The sequence below is a fragment of the Rhinopithecus bieti genome, unplaced genomic scaffold (assembly GCF_001698545.2).
Source record: "Rhinopithecus bieti isolate Rb0 unplaced genomic scaffold, ASM169854v2 scaffold_758, whole genome shotgun sequence".
Classification (NCBI taxonomy): Eukaryota; Metazoa; Chordata; class Mammalia; order Primates; family Cercopithecidae; genus Rhinopithecus; species Rhinopithecus bieti.
In genome coordinates, this window is record NW_016803215.1 from 290789 (window position 1) to 304462 (window position 13674).

General features: G+C 47.6%; 1 protein-coding gene across 2 annotated transcripts in view; it reads right to left on the minus strand.

Annotated features, from left to right (window-relative positions):
- Positions 1 to 13674, minus strand: part of TMEM51 (transmembrane protein 51) — a 68328-nt gene that overhangs the window by 37170 nt on the left and 17484 nt on the right. The window lies entirely within an intron of this gene.

Consider the following 13674-nt stretch of genomic DNA (forward strand, 5'->3'; position numbering starts at 1 on the left):
AAAAAAAAAAAAAAAAAAAAAAAAAAGAATGTTCCTTTTGTCAGCCATTGTAACCAACCTCACCTATAGACATGACCAAGAAAAAAAAAAATCAGAAACATAAGCCATAACTGTGCATTACACTGAAAACCTGAAATTAATATCCCAGTAAATGAAGAAGAGACTACTTATTATAAGGGGATTTCCCCGCTTCCAAGCAGTCTTGGGCCTCAGTTTCCCCACCTGTACAGTACGAACTTGGGTAGGACTATATTATCCCAACATTTCTTCCTGCACTGAAATTCTCAGGTTTCATGAGTTAGTCCCAGTTAGAGAAGGCTGCCTAGGTCACAAGGATAGCAAGTTTTGGAGGGTTCTCTGGAGAAAAGAAACAATATCACAACTGATAGAATGAATACAGTTCTGGGCAATGTGGCAGTAACCTTCCGTATGGGGTAGGAATAGACCGGATTTGACAAAATGAACAGATGTCTTCTCCTATGGTGGGCTCAGGGCTCCTAAGTTTTGAGCATTTCCCAAGCATTACTTCACTGGTGAGGAGGCTTACAGGAAATCTGCGTATATGCACAGAACAAAGTCTGGACCATCACGCACACTGGGAACAGTAGTTATCTTTGGGCTGTGGGGGTCAGATGGGGGTGGGGCAGGCAGGACATTTCTGCCTTCATATACTTCTTTTTTTTTTTTTTTTTTTTTTTTGAGATGGAGTCTCGCTCGGTCGCCCAGGCTGGAGTGCAGTGGTGCAATCTCGGCTCACTGCAACCTCCGCCTCCCGGGTTCATGCCATTCTCCTGCCTCAGCCTCCCGAACAGCTGGGACTACAGGCACCCGCCACCAAGCCTGGCTAATGTTTTTGTATTTTTAGTAGAGACGGGGTTTCACCGTGTTCGTCAGGATGGTATCGATCTCCTGACCTCGTGATCCACCCGCCTCGGATTCCCAAAGTGCTGGAATTATAGGCATGAGCCACCACGCGAGGCCGCCTTCATGTACTTCTACCCAAGGTTTCTTTACCCTGGCTCCACTGACATGCTGGCAGGTAATTCTTTGTTGGGGGTGCTGTGCTGTGCAATGTAGGTAGTGTAACGGCATCTCTGGTCTCTACCTACTAGATACCAGTAGCATCTTCCCAGCTGGGGCAACCAAAAATGTCTCCAGACATTGCCACATGTCCCATGGGAGGGCAAGATCACCCCTGCTTGAGAGCTACTACTCTATACTATTGAGTTTTAAAAAATTAAGATAAGCACATATCTTATGACAGATGGCTTTATTTAACACCTCAGCAAGTGTGGTTGATTTTACCTGTCCAGACGTCTAGAATCCACCTACTTCCTGCTTCTGCCATCACTACCACCTTTGTCTAAGCCACTGTCACCTGGACAACGATATCAGTTTCCAACCTGGTCTCTCTGCGGTTGCCCTGGCCGCAACAAGTCTTTACGCAGCAGCCAAAATGAGTTTCTAGAAGCATCCTTCAGTCATGTCACTCCTCTGTCTGGCTTCCTACTATCCTGAGAGTAAAATTCAAACTCCCCCCTTGCCTTCAAGGTACTCTGCCCTGCGGACGTGGATCCAGCCTCTGTCCTCTGTCCTCTGCTAGTCCTTGGCCACTCACAGTGTGGTCCTGCAGTGTCGGCAGCCCTGGGAGCTGGCTAGAAATGGAAGGCCGGGCACGATGGCTCACGCCTATAATCCCAGCACTTTGGAAGGCTGAGGCAGGCAGATCACGAAGTCAAGAGATCAAGACCATCCTGGTCAACATGGTGAAACCCTGTCTCTATTAGAAATACAAAAACTAGCCAGGCATGGCGGCACACGCCTGTAGTCCCAGCTACTCGGGAGGCTGAGGCAGGAGAATCACTTGAACCTGGGAGGCGGAGGTTGCAGTGAACTGAGATCGTGCCACTGCACTCCAGCCTGATGACAAAGTGAGACGCTGTAAAAAAGAAAGAGAAGAGAAGAGAAAAAGAAAAGAAAAGGAAAAGCAAGCAAGGGCCCAAAGCAAAGCAGACACTCAGGGCCACCCCAAACCTGCTGGACTGGATCCTGCAGGAGGCACGTGCACCTTCATGTTTGAAACGAGCAGCTGTGGCCCCACTGTCCTCACTGGCTCCTTCTCATCTGTCACTTAAATGTGACCTCCACAGTGAGGCTTTCCAAACTGGACATTTGCAAGTAGTTGCCCACGCAGTTCTCTGTCCTAGCATCTTGCTGGTTTTGGGCATAGCTATGATCACAACATGTAATCATCTTGTTTATGTTATTTGTTGCCTGTTTCTACGTCCATAGCCCACATCCCCGGTTTAGGCTCTACGAAGGCAGACACAGGGCAGATGGCACCAAACACATAGAAGCCATTCAGAAAATAGTATTGGAAGGAATACTACCTATGTATATTGTGCCTTTACTGTGTGGTAGTAAGTTTTCTTTATAAGAATTATCTTCATGCAATCTATAGTTATCTTGTTTATTCTTCATGCAACCTGCAGGTGAGAGAGATACTATGTACGAGAATCTCCCTTTAAAAACATGAGGAAATGGAGGCAAAGGCACATAAAGTTTTGCAGCTGGTAATTGGCAGAATCGGGGTACCTGGGGCTGGGTGGGGAGTGATCTTGCTCCCATAACTGTACCCTTTACCTCTGCACGATACTGCCTTATTTGTAAATCCAGTAGCATATTACGCATGTGAGGGATGCGTAACATTGAAAGGAATTTCCTAGTGAATGCTTCTATAAAATAAAGAATTCTGCTGTTGGGGGATATTTATCCCTTGTGTGCTTTTTTGGTAAATGACATCTTGGATTCCGAATATGTTTAAGCAAAGTCCATAGATCCATATGTTCCCAAAGAGTGTTGATTCTACCAGCAGATGTAAAAACAACCCCAACGGGGAAGATGCTGGGGCTACTCAAGTTTAGAAGCCATTGGCTGGGCGTGGTGGCTCACATCTGTTATCCTAGTACTTTGGAAGGCTGAGGTGGGAGGATCACTTGAGGTCAGGAGTTTGAGACCAGCCTGGCCAACATGGTGAAACCCCATCTCTACTAAAAATACAAAAATTAGCTGGGTGTGGTGGTGGGTGCCTGTCATCCCAGCTACTATGGAGGCTGAGGTAGGAGAATCAGTTGAGCCTAGGAGGTGGAGGTTGCAGTGAGACGAGATCACGCCACTGCACTCCAGCCTGGGTGACAGAGCGAGACTCTGTGCCCCCCACTCCTCCATAAAAGAAGCAGTGGATATTTCTGTGTCCTCTGTCAGGCTGACCTTCCCTCCTCACAGCCACCAGGTAAATCATCTTTCAGCTTTGGGGATCCAGTACCTTCCTTCTATGGCCCTTCTTGCCTGTCTTCTTTCTTGCTCCAAGCTGCCTTAGGTAGTTATTTCCAGAATTTAATATGCAGGACAACCCATTTAGATAGAATATGGGGCCTCAGTTTTGCCACTGAGGAACCTGAAGCTCAGAGAGGTGAAGTAATTTGCTCAAGGTCACACAGCCAGTTGTCAAGAGACCCAGAGCTTGAACAGTTCAACTCAGAGTGGTCCTGGTATACTGATGACCACATAAGCTGAGGCTTGCTGAGGCTGTGCTAAGAGCTTGCCTGCTTGATCTTACAACAGTCCCACTGGGCAGGCGCCATGACTGTGTCCATTTTACAGATGAGGAGACTGAGGCTCACAGAGGAAGAGTGACACATTCTCAAGGTCATGCAGCCAAGAAGAAAGCGGGGCTTTGACTCCAGAGGGGATGCTCTATTATGTACTGGCATTCTGCTTTCAGCCTGGTGCAGTTATTTATTTATTTATTTATTTATTTATTTATTTATTTATTTGAGATGAAGTTTTGCTTTTGTTGCCCAGGTTGGAGTGCAGTGGCACAATCTCAGCTCACTGCAAGCTCCGCCTCCTGGGTTCAAGCAATTCTCCTGCCTCAGCCTCCCAAGTAGCTGGGATTACAGGCGCCCGCCACCACGCCCAGCTAATTTTTGTATTTTTAGTAGAGACCAGGTTTTGCCATGTTAGTCAGGCTGGTCTCGAACTCCTGGCCTCAGATAATCCACCCACTTCAGCCTCCCAAAGTGCTGGGATTACAGGCGTAAGCCACTGCGCCCGGCCGGTCACACGTTTTAAATTTATAAACCAGCCCTCGTGGAGTTTCACGCGGGCAGCCAGACGTCACGGTTTGATGGTTCACCTCTTATTTTCGTTTTCAATGCAAAGAAAACAGAGCAGCTTGAGAAACCCATGCTGTGGTTCCCACAACACAGGCAAAACACTAAAGCAAGCATACAAAATAAACAAATGAAAAGGTTGTTTGTTCACCTTCAGCCCCATCTGGTCGAGTACCTGCTGCCATGACCCTAGAGCCAGGGCAGTGGGGTGGGAAGCTCATCGTTTACTTGGACATGACAGTAACCATCAGCCCAAATCTCTTGCAAGGGAGTAGAGCCAGATGGTTAGGAACTGAAGCCTAGGAACGAGGCTTTGAGTTTTTAAAATGAGAGAATCCAAAAGACAGTTTAATTTTAGAGCTTACGAGTCCTTGGACATGGTTCAAAAAGGCTTTTTGCTACACGTGTTGCCACATGCCACCTGGAGGCTATCCTGTCACTTCCTCAAAGGCATGAAGGACAACTTCCCATCCTACTGCAACCTAGAGCCCCACCGAGCTCAGTCACAAACCTAGAGAGGTGGGTGACCTCGCAGATGACAGCAAATATCAGCTGACAAGTATGACAGGTTTATAGTATGCTGGGTGCCGTCTATACACCTTACACCTATTGACTCATTCCATCCTCACTGTAGCCTGTTAAGGCTGGTATTAGCACTCCCATTTTAAAGATGAAGAAACTGAGGCTTGAGGCACTAAGTAACTTGTCTAAGGTCCCACAGTTGGTAGAAGAGGGATGCGAAATCACTCTTGGAACCAGTGCACACAGTCTTCGGGAAGGACAGGCTCTCACTCAGCCAGCAATGGATTCTCCATCCAGTCTGTGGGGGGTCTTCTGTATTGATTCCCATCCCACAAAGCTGATGACAGCATGGTGCAGTGAACAGAGTCGGGAGTTAAGCAGACCCAAGTTTCAATCCCAGCTCCTCCATTTTCTAGCTGTATGACCTTGGGTGAGGGACTTGACCTTTCTGAGCCTTGGTTCTACAGGGTTATTATAAGGATTAAATTAGATAATAATAGCCAACATTTACTAAATGCTCCCCGTACTAAAGGCTCTGTGAGGGAAGAAGTACGGCCACTGTCTTCATTTTATAGATGAGGAGCTGAGCCTCAGAGAGGTTAGGTCACTGATACAGAGAAACATAGGCAATCATGGAGAAGTGAGGGGCTCTGAGCTCTAGCCCCTAAGAATGCATCCGCTCATATAATTAAACACGCACCCAAAACAACCAGCACAGTGTCTATAACACCATAGCTCCTCAACACACAGCCAAAATCATTATCTGGAGGGCTTCCAGGGAGACAGAACCTGATCACAGAGTGCCTGTCTGGTTCTGCCCAACGCCCCATGCCTGCTGGATGTCTGCAGCCCTGCAAGTGAGTACTGGTCTCTGTTCCCAGCACGGTGGGCCCTGTGATGCCAGGCACATGGCCAGGATCTGCCCGGTGACTGAGAGTGCTTTGTCCATAGGTTAGAGCTGGTCGTGCTGACGATCAGGAGACAGCCCCGGGACCAGACTTTGACCCCAATTAGGTTTATGCTTAAAAACAGACTGATGGTAAATGCTCGACAGTTGCAAAGACTCAACCATCCTGCTAAAGCCAGAAGAGACTTTAGCAATTAGTGTCTGGTGGTGCCCACCGCAGGCTGGGCATCAACACTCAGCACTTGCTGAGCATGGAGACGCGCGTGGACCACACCCTAGGTCTGCTGACTCAGTTGCCAGGGCTGGGGCAGAGGTATCTGCCCTTTACTTATTTGTTTACTTAAGATGCAGTTTATATATAGTAAAATGCACAGATCTTGGTGCACACTTAGATGCACTTTTGAGAACCACATATATTCATGTAACCACTGCCCAGATAGAAGACATTTCCATGACTTCAGAAAGTTCCCTCGTATGTGCATGCCTTCTTTCAGTCTACCTTTCTACCTTATTCTACCAGCAGTTAGTTTTGCTCGTATTAGAAGGTTTTGCGTTTGTTTGTGTTGCTTTTTGAGACAGGGTTGTGCTCTGTCACCCAGGCTGGAGTACAATGGTGTGATCTTGGCTCACTGCAGTTTCAACTCTTGGGCTCAAGCCATCCTTCCCGTTTCAGCCTCCCAAGTAGCTGAGGTTACAGGCATGTGCCACCATGCCCGCTAATTTTTATATTTTTTGTAGAGACAGGGTTTTGCCACGTTGCCAGGCTGGGCTTGAATTCGGCCTCCCAAAGTGATGGGATTACAGGCATGAGCTATTGCACCGGCCAGAAGTTTTCAGTAGTGGAATCACCCAGAAAGTGCTCTTCTGTTTGCCTTCCTTTGCTCATCCATGGTGTGGCCTGTATCCTGGTTCCTTTCCTTCCTTTAACTTGCTGAGTAGCCATCAGCTGTGTGGCTGTATCAGTTTGTTTAGCTGTTGGCCTGCTGATGGACAGCTGGGATGTTTCCTCCACTACAGGAAATGCATGATGTCAGGCATAATGCTGCTATGAACCTCTGTGTACCAGTCCGTGTGAAAAAGGCAGATGTTTGCCTTTCTCTCTATAAATACCCAGAAGTGCAATTGCTGGGTCACAGGTAGAACTGTTATTTTAATCACCTGTCCAGGTGCCACAGCTGCCCAGTTGGGGTACAATTCCCCAGTCTGTTCTCTTTCAAGCCCCATGTCCAGATGCTAAGCCCCTGGAGGTTACAAGATCCGCTGTGAGTCACAGAGGACTCAGTTTTCCTACCGAGCAGTCCCTGGGTCATTCCATATTTTGATTCCCATTTAGCTTCTGAAAATTGAACTGATTCTGGGTGGTTTGTTCTAATGATGTCAGCTGTTCACACGAGGGCTAAAAGCCCATGGAGATAACACAAGGAAAGTTCTGGCTGCCAAGGCATCAACCAGGTTTCATGCCCCTTTCCCCTATAGTCTACAGATTGAACATCCTGCTAAATCGCACCATTCTCGGTCCTTCCTGTAAACTCTCCACTAAGGGATCTCCAGGGCACCAATGCTAATTTAGCAGAGGCAGTAGAGCAAGGTGGTTAGAGTCAGTGGAGATAAAATTCCAGGTCTATCAGGATGGTTTTAGGTAAGTTGCTTCAACTTTCTGAGCCTCAATGTCCTCATCTGTAAAATGGGCACACCGCCAGTACTAACTCATGATACTGGAGGATATGAGGTATATAAAACGAGATGGTAGGTGAGCAGCAGATGGGGGTCAGGAAGCAAAGGGAGCAGCAGTTTGAGACCCGGCCGTTATCTGAAGACCCCTGAAGCACTACCTTGTGGTTTGCTGAACATGCAGATTCTTGGGCCAAATGAAGGACTTATAGAATCAGAATGCAGGGTAAGGCCCAGGATCTGCTTTTAATTAGCCAAGTGATCCTGATGCTCACTAAAGCCTCAGAGCCCTCATCCTGGGATGCGGACCCAAGAGGAGTCTGAGGAATCGGCTGAGCTCAAGGATACAGAGACAGGTGGGGTGGGAGGACCAGGAAGGGAGTTAAGGCTTGGAAGAGCCACCATGGGCAACCGAAGGGACCGCTTTACTCCACAAGGACCTCATGTGGCCTGGTGGGTCAACTCAGCAAAGTGCTAAATGCCTGTGCAAGGCAGGCATTATTGAGCTAGGGTCAAAGATTTTGGTTCGAGGTTCGACTCCCAGCTGTGTTACTTCCTTCCTGGTTGGGTAAACTTGAGTGTGTTACTTCACCTGGGCCATGAAAAGGGTTTGATAAGTGGTGTCTCCCTAATGGAGTTGCCAGGACTCATCAGCGCGTATGGGTTAGAAGACTTTACATGATGTTAGGCATGCTATGTGCGGTTGTTATGCTACAGCGCTGGGCTTATCTCGCTTCCTCTTTAGGGATAGGGATGGGGTTGGTGACCACTGATAACCTGGGAAAATATTCTGCAACCCATTCTCTAAGGCTTAACACCAGTGTTCTTACAGTTGCTTCATACAAGGGTGCAAATCATGCAGTCAAATTTAAAAATCCCCCAAATCTAAAACAATCAAATGCTTAAGAGAAGCATAGAGAACGTCCCAGCGACACACTGCACACCCATCACCAACTAACCAGAGACAGACCCTCCCTCCAGTCTGTGACCAACTGCCTTTGGGATCCAGCTGCTTGCTCGGGATGAGCTGTTCTCAGTCTGTGTCCTCTTCTGTCAAATGACCATCCCCATTGCCGCAGCATCTTCCACTCCCTGCCCATCCTCTCCGGCCCCTGGTTCCTTCCGACTTCCCCATTCCAGTGAAAAGGCGTATCATTTTCCAGGTGGCATTGAAATCTCAATGACCTAGGGTATTCTCTCCCTTCCCCGACTCCACCCTCTAACATACACACACTCTCTGGTTTCAAACAGGCAGCTCCAGGGCTACATCTGGCCCATGGAAGTGTCTTCTTTGGCCTGTGAAGTGTTTGTTATTTATTTTATGTAATATGGAGTAATTGCCAATATTGAGAACATGGGTGATCTCGCATGCAAAACTTAAAAATCTGGCATCTCTGGCCTAAATTCTCACATGGTGCTGAGTCATGGCTCTGTCTTAGGGAAGGGGCCTGGCACCCCACTTTGCCACAATCCCCACCACTCCCTGCTGCCTCCCATCTGGCCAGACTTTCTCCTTAATATCCCCTGCTGGCTCCTTTTAGCCATTTGCAACTCCTGCCCATATCCATGTTCAGTTGGCTCCCAAATTTGTTGCTTCTTTTTCCCAAAGTCCTTTTCAGTGATTCTTCCTGCCTCATCCATCTCCTTCTCACTTCTCAGGCCTGGCTGATGGTGGTAACTGACTCCTCTAAGCCTTCCCCAGTTTCCAGGCCTGGCCATGCCAACCCTCCAGCCACTGTGTCTATCAGAACTTCAGTGTCCCTCATAGTGCACAGGAAAAAGTCCCAGCTCCCCAGGGAGGGTATGAACTACCTCATCCAACCTGAATTCTTTAATTCCTTGAACACCCATTTTGTGCAGGGCCCTGCACCAGGCACCAAGGATCCAGGGTGGAGAAAAACATGTTCTCTCTCAGGGGAAGACCAGGGTAATATCCTGAACATGTCCAAGGAGGGAAACAGTCCTGGGTCTATCTCCCAGCTTCTGTAGCCCTCCACTCTCTGTGTCTTGCCTTTCTCTCCTCCCCCACCCCATCCTGAAGGCCTCCTCTCCTTCGACATCTGGTTCTGTTCCCCTTTCTCCCAGAAGCCTCCGACCACAGCCAGCGGGGAGTGGCTCTCAAGTTCTGTTCATGCATGTCGTTTGTATCAGCCAATTGCTACTGGCCATTTAGAGTCGTCTTGAATGTGCTGGTTTCATTCCTGCTTTCTCTCTCTAACTAAAGTTTAACATGCCAGGCTGAACACCTGTGTTCTCACTGCAGCCTCTGGGGATTTTTATATTTATCTGGGACTCCTCTAACACTGGGCATAGGAGTGCTCACAGGAAGCCTCAACAAATCTCCGTTGACTTCATTCATTCATTTCAATAAACATTGACTGAGCAACCACTGGGTTGTCGGGCACTACGAACACAGAAGTGAAGAAGCCAAAGGCCTGTTCTCACAAAGCTTCTCTTTTCCTGAAAGAGACAAACAAGTAAAGCGATAACCTGTCACGAGATGTCCGGAAGAGAAAACAGAAGAATGTAAGAGTAAAGGCAGAGGATGGTTCTTTTGACAGAGTGATCAAGAAAGGGCTTTCAGAGAGGACAACATTTTCACTGAGACTGACAAGCTGGCAGCAGACTGGGGAGGTGGGGAAGTCCCAGGCAGAGTGATACGGTTTGGCTGTCCGCCCACCCAAATCTCACCTTGAATTGTAATGATTCCCATGTGTCAAGGGTAGGGCCAGGTGGAGACAAATGAATCATGAGGGCAGCTTCCCCCATACTGTTCTTGTGGTAGTGAATAAGTCTCATGAGATCAGATGGTTTTATAAATGGGAGTTCCCCTGCACAAGCTCTGTCTCTTGCCTGCCACCATGTAAGACATGACTTTGCTCCTCATTCACCTGCTGCCATGATAGTGAGGCCTCCCCAGCCATGTGGAACTGTGAGTCCATTAAACCTCTTTCCTTTATAAATTACCCAGCCTTGGGTATGTTTTTATTAGCTGCGTGAGAACAAACTAATACACAGAGGTAGCCAGTGCAAAGGCCCTGAGGCAGAAATCACCTTGGAGGATGGGCAAGATAGAAGGGGAACAGAAAACCACTTAGGAGGTTACAGCCCTTGTTTGTTTGTTTACTGAGATGGAGTTTCACTCTTATTGTCCAGACTGGAGTGCAGTGGTGTGGTCTCGGTTCACTGCAACCTCTGCCTCCCAGGTTCAAGTGATTCTCCCGCCTCAGCCTCCTAAATAAATGGGATTACAGGTGCCCGCCACCACATCCAGCTAATTTTTGTATTTTTAGTAGAGATGGGGTTTTGCCATGTTGGCCAGACTGGTCTTGAACTCCTGACCTCAGATGATCCACCCGCCTTGGTCTCTCAAAGCGCTAGGATTACAGGCGTGAGCCACTGTGCCCGGCCTATGGCCCTAAATTAAAGTCAACGTTGACAAATGGAGAAGAACTTGTGATGAGTTTGATTCAAGCAGGAGAGATGAAGGAGACAGAGGATTTTAGTGTCAGCAACCAAAAGGATGGTAGGGTGCTATTACAGACTGAGTATTTGTACCCATCCAACATTCATATGTTGAAGCTCGGACTCCCAACATATTAGGAGATAGGGCTTTGGGTTGGTAATTAAGGTTAGACGAGGTCATGAAGGTGGTCTGATGGGACTAGGGCCCTCATAAAAGAGATTCCAGAGAGCTCTCTCTGCACACGTCCATCAAGAAAAGGCCATGTGAGGCCACAGTGAGGAGGCAGCCATCTGCAAGCCAGGAAGAGAACCCTCGCCAGAAATTGAACGCTGCTGGGTCTTAAACTGCACCCCCCAGAAGGTCTTAAACTGCACCCCCCAGAACTTCAAGAAAATAAATTTCTATTGTGTAAGCCACCCAGTGTATGATATTTGTATGGCAACCTGAGCCCTTTACTGACATAGGAAAATCTCAAATAATGAATGAAATTTGCCTGGGTCTTCAGGTTGAAACATTTCAGAGTTGACACCGATATAGGAAAATGATGGGATTGGGTGTGGTGGCTCTTATCAGTAATCCCCAGCACTTTGGAAGGCTAAGGCAGGAGGATCACTTGAGCCCAGGAATTTGAGACCAGCCTAGGCAACATAGCAAGACCCAGTTTCTACAAAAACTAAAGAATAGCCGTGCATGGTGGCAGCGTGCCCACAGTCCCAGCTACTCAGGAGGCTGAGGTGGGGGGATTGCTTGAGTCCAGGAGGTGGAAGCTGTAGTGAGCCAAGATCAAGCCACTGTACTCCAGCCTGGACAAGAGAGTGAAATTCATCTGAAAAAGAAAAAGGAAAATGATGGGATTCTATCAATGAAGGCTACAGAAGCGTATCTAAGGCACAGAACCCTGCATGTCATTCAGAGATCCCCAATGCTCACCTGCCTCAGCCTTTGCCCAGTGCTGACAGCTGCTCTCGAATGTCCCGCCCTGATTTCTGACCTTCCCCATCCTCCTTCCAGCGGAACTGCAAAACCCTGTTTTCTTTACTGCCGCTTTCCCTTGCTGTAGAAATAACAGCTTCTTTATAAGCCACACTTCAAAGTTACCACTCCCTTTATCAGATGGCCTGGCCCCGGAGCACTGCCTTGACCCACTGAAGACCAGGTGTTATGAAACCTTTCAACTAGTTTCTTGAAAAAGTAGCTTGTTTGCCGGGCGCAGTGGCTCAAGCCTGTAATCCTAGCACTTTGGGAGGCCGAGACGGGCGGATCACAAGGTCAGGAGATCGAGACCATCCTGGCTAACATGGTGAAACCCCGTCTCTACTAAAAAATACAAAAAACTAGCCAGGCGAGGTGGCGGGCGCCTGTAGTCCCAGCTACTCGGGAGGCTGAGGCAGGAGAATGGCGTAAACCCGGGAGGCGGAGCTTGCAGTGAGCTGAGATCCGGCCACTGCACTCCAGCCTGGGCGACAGAGCGAGACTCCGTCTCAAAAAAAAAAAAAAAGAAAGAAAAAGTAGCTTGTTCTACTCAGCAGACCACAACCGTCCTACCTAGTTAAGGTGACAACTCACATCAAGGTGATAGACACAAAGAGAAAGTCATAGAAATGTTCAGCATGTGGCAAAATGTTCATGATTCCAGGTTGAAGAAAGGATGTTTTTAGATAAACAGACCTGGACGTTGAAAGGCTCTTCTTTGACAGATGATTTTTTTTTTTTTGATGGAGTTTGTGAAATTTGCTTAAAGAAAAAATAAACAGATGATATTTATATAAAACAATGCCTGGAATATGAACTGAGACTCTAAAGACTTTAAAGCAAGTCTATTTTTCATGATGGCAGGAAAACAATCTGTGTTAAGAATACTATCAGGTTGGCCAGGTGCAGTGGCTTATGTCTGTAATCCCAGCATTTTGGGAGGCCAAGGTGGGTGGATCACTTGAGGTCAGGAGTTCGAGACCAGCCTGGCCAACATGGTGAAACCCCCGTCTCTACTAAAAATACAAAAAATTACCCGGGTGTGGTGGTGTGTGTTTGTAATCCCAGCTGCTCGGAAGGCTGAGGCAGGAGAATCGCTCGGACCTGGGAGGCAGAGGTTGTAGTGATCCGAGATTGCGCCATTGCACTCCAGCCTGGGCAACAAGAGTGAAACTGTGTTTCAAAAAAAAAAAAAAAAAAGAATATGATCAGGTTAAACCCCAGATTCCTAAGTAGAAAGAGGAGATGCTGGGCCCATCTGACCTACTCCCTAGGCATGTCTAGGTACAACTATTAACTGGATTAAGCACAGTAATATTTCATCTGCCAGAAGTTTGTTACACATGGCCTCATTCGGTTCCCACAACCCTCCAAGAAAAAGGTAGGCACTGGCCCATTTAATAGCTGAGTACATACCTCAGGGGATACGTTCCAAGACCCCCAGTGGATGCCTGAAACAGATAGCACCTGACCTTACACATGTGACGTTTTCTGATCTGATAACCCAGACTGCTCCTAAGTGACCAATGAGCAGGTAGTGTCTACAGCACCGATCTGCTGGACAAAGAGACGATTCACGTCTGGAGAAGGACAGTGTGAGATTTCATCCCGCTACTCAGAATGGCATGCAATTTAAAACTTATGAATCATATCTTTCCGGAATTTTCCATTTAATATGTTCAGATTGTGGTTGGCTACGGGTAACTGAAACAGTGGAAAGTGAAATGATAGAAAAGGAGCCACTCTTGTAGACAATATAGGATCATAAAGGGTTAAGTCACTTGCTCAAGATCACAGAGCTGGCAAGTGGTGGAACCAGAATTCTAACCCATGGCTGTCGAGCCCCAGAGTTCACTTACTTTCTCTTTTTCTTTCCCTTCTTCTGTCTCTGTCTCTCTCTCTCTCCTTCTTCTTTTTTCTTTCTTCTTTCTCTCTCTCTCTTTCCTTCCTTCCTTCCTTTC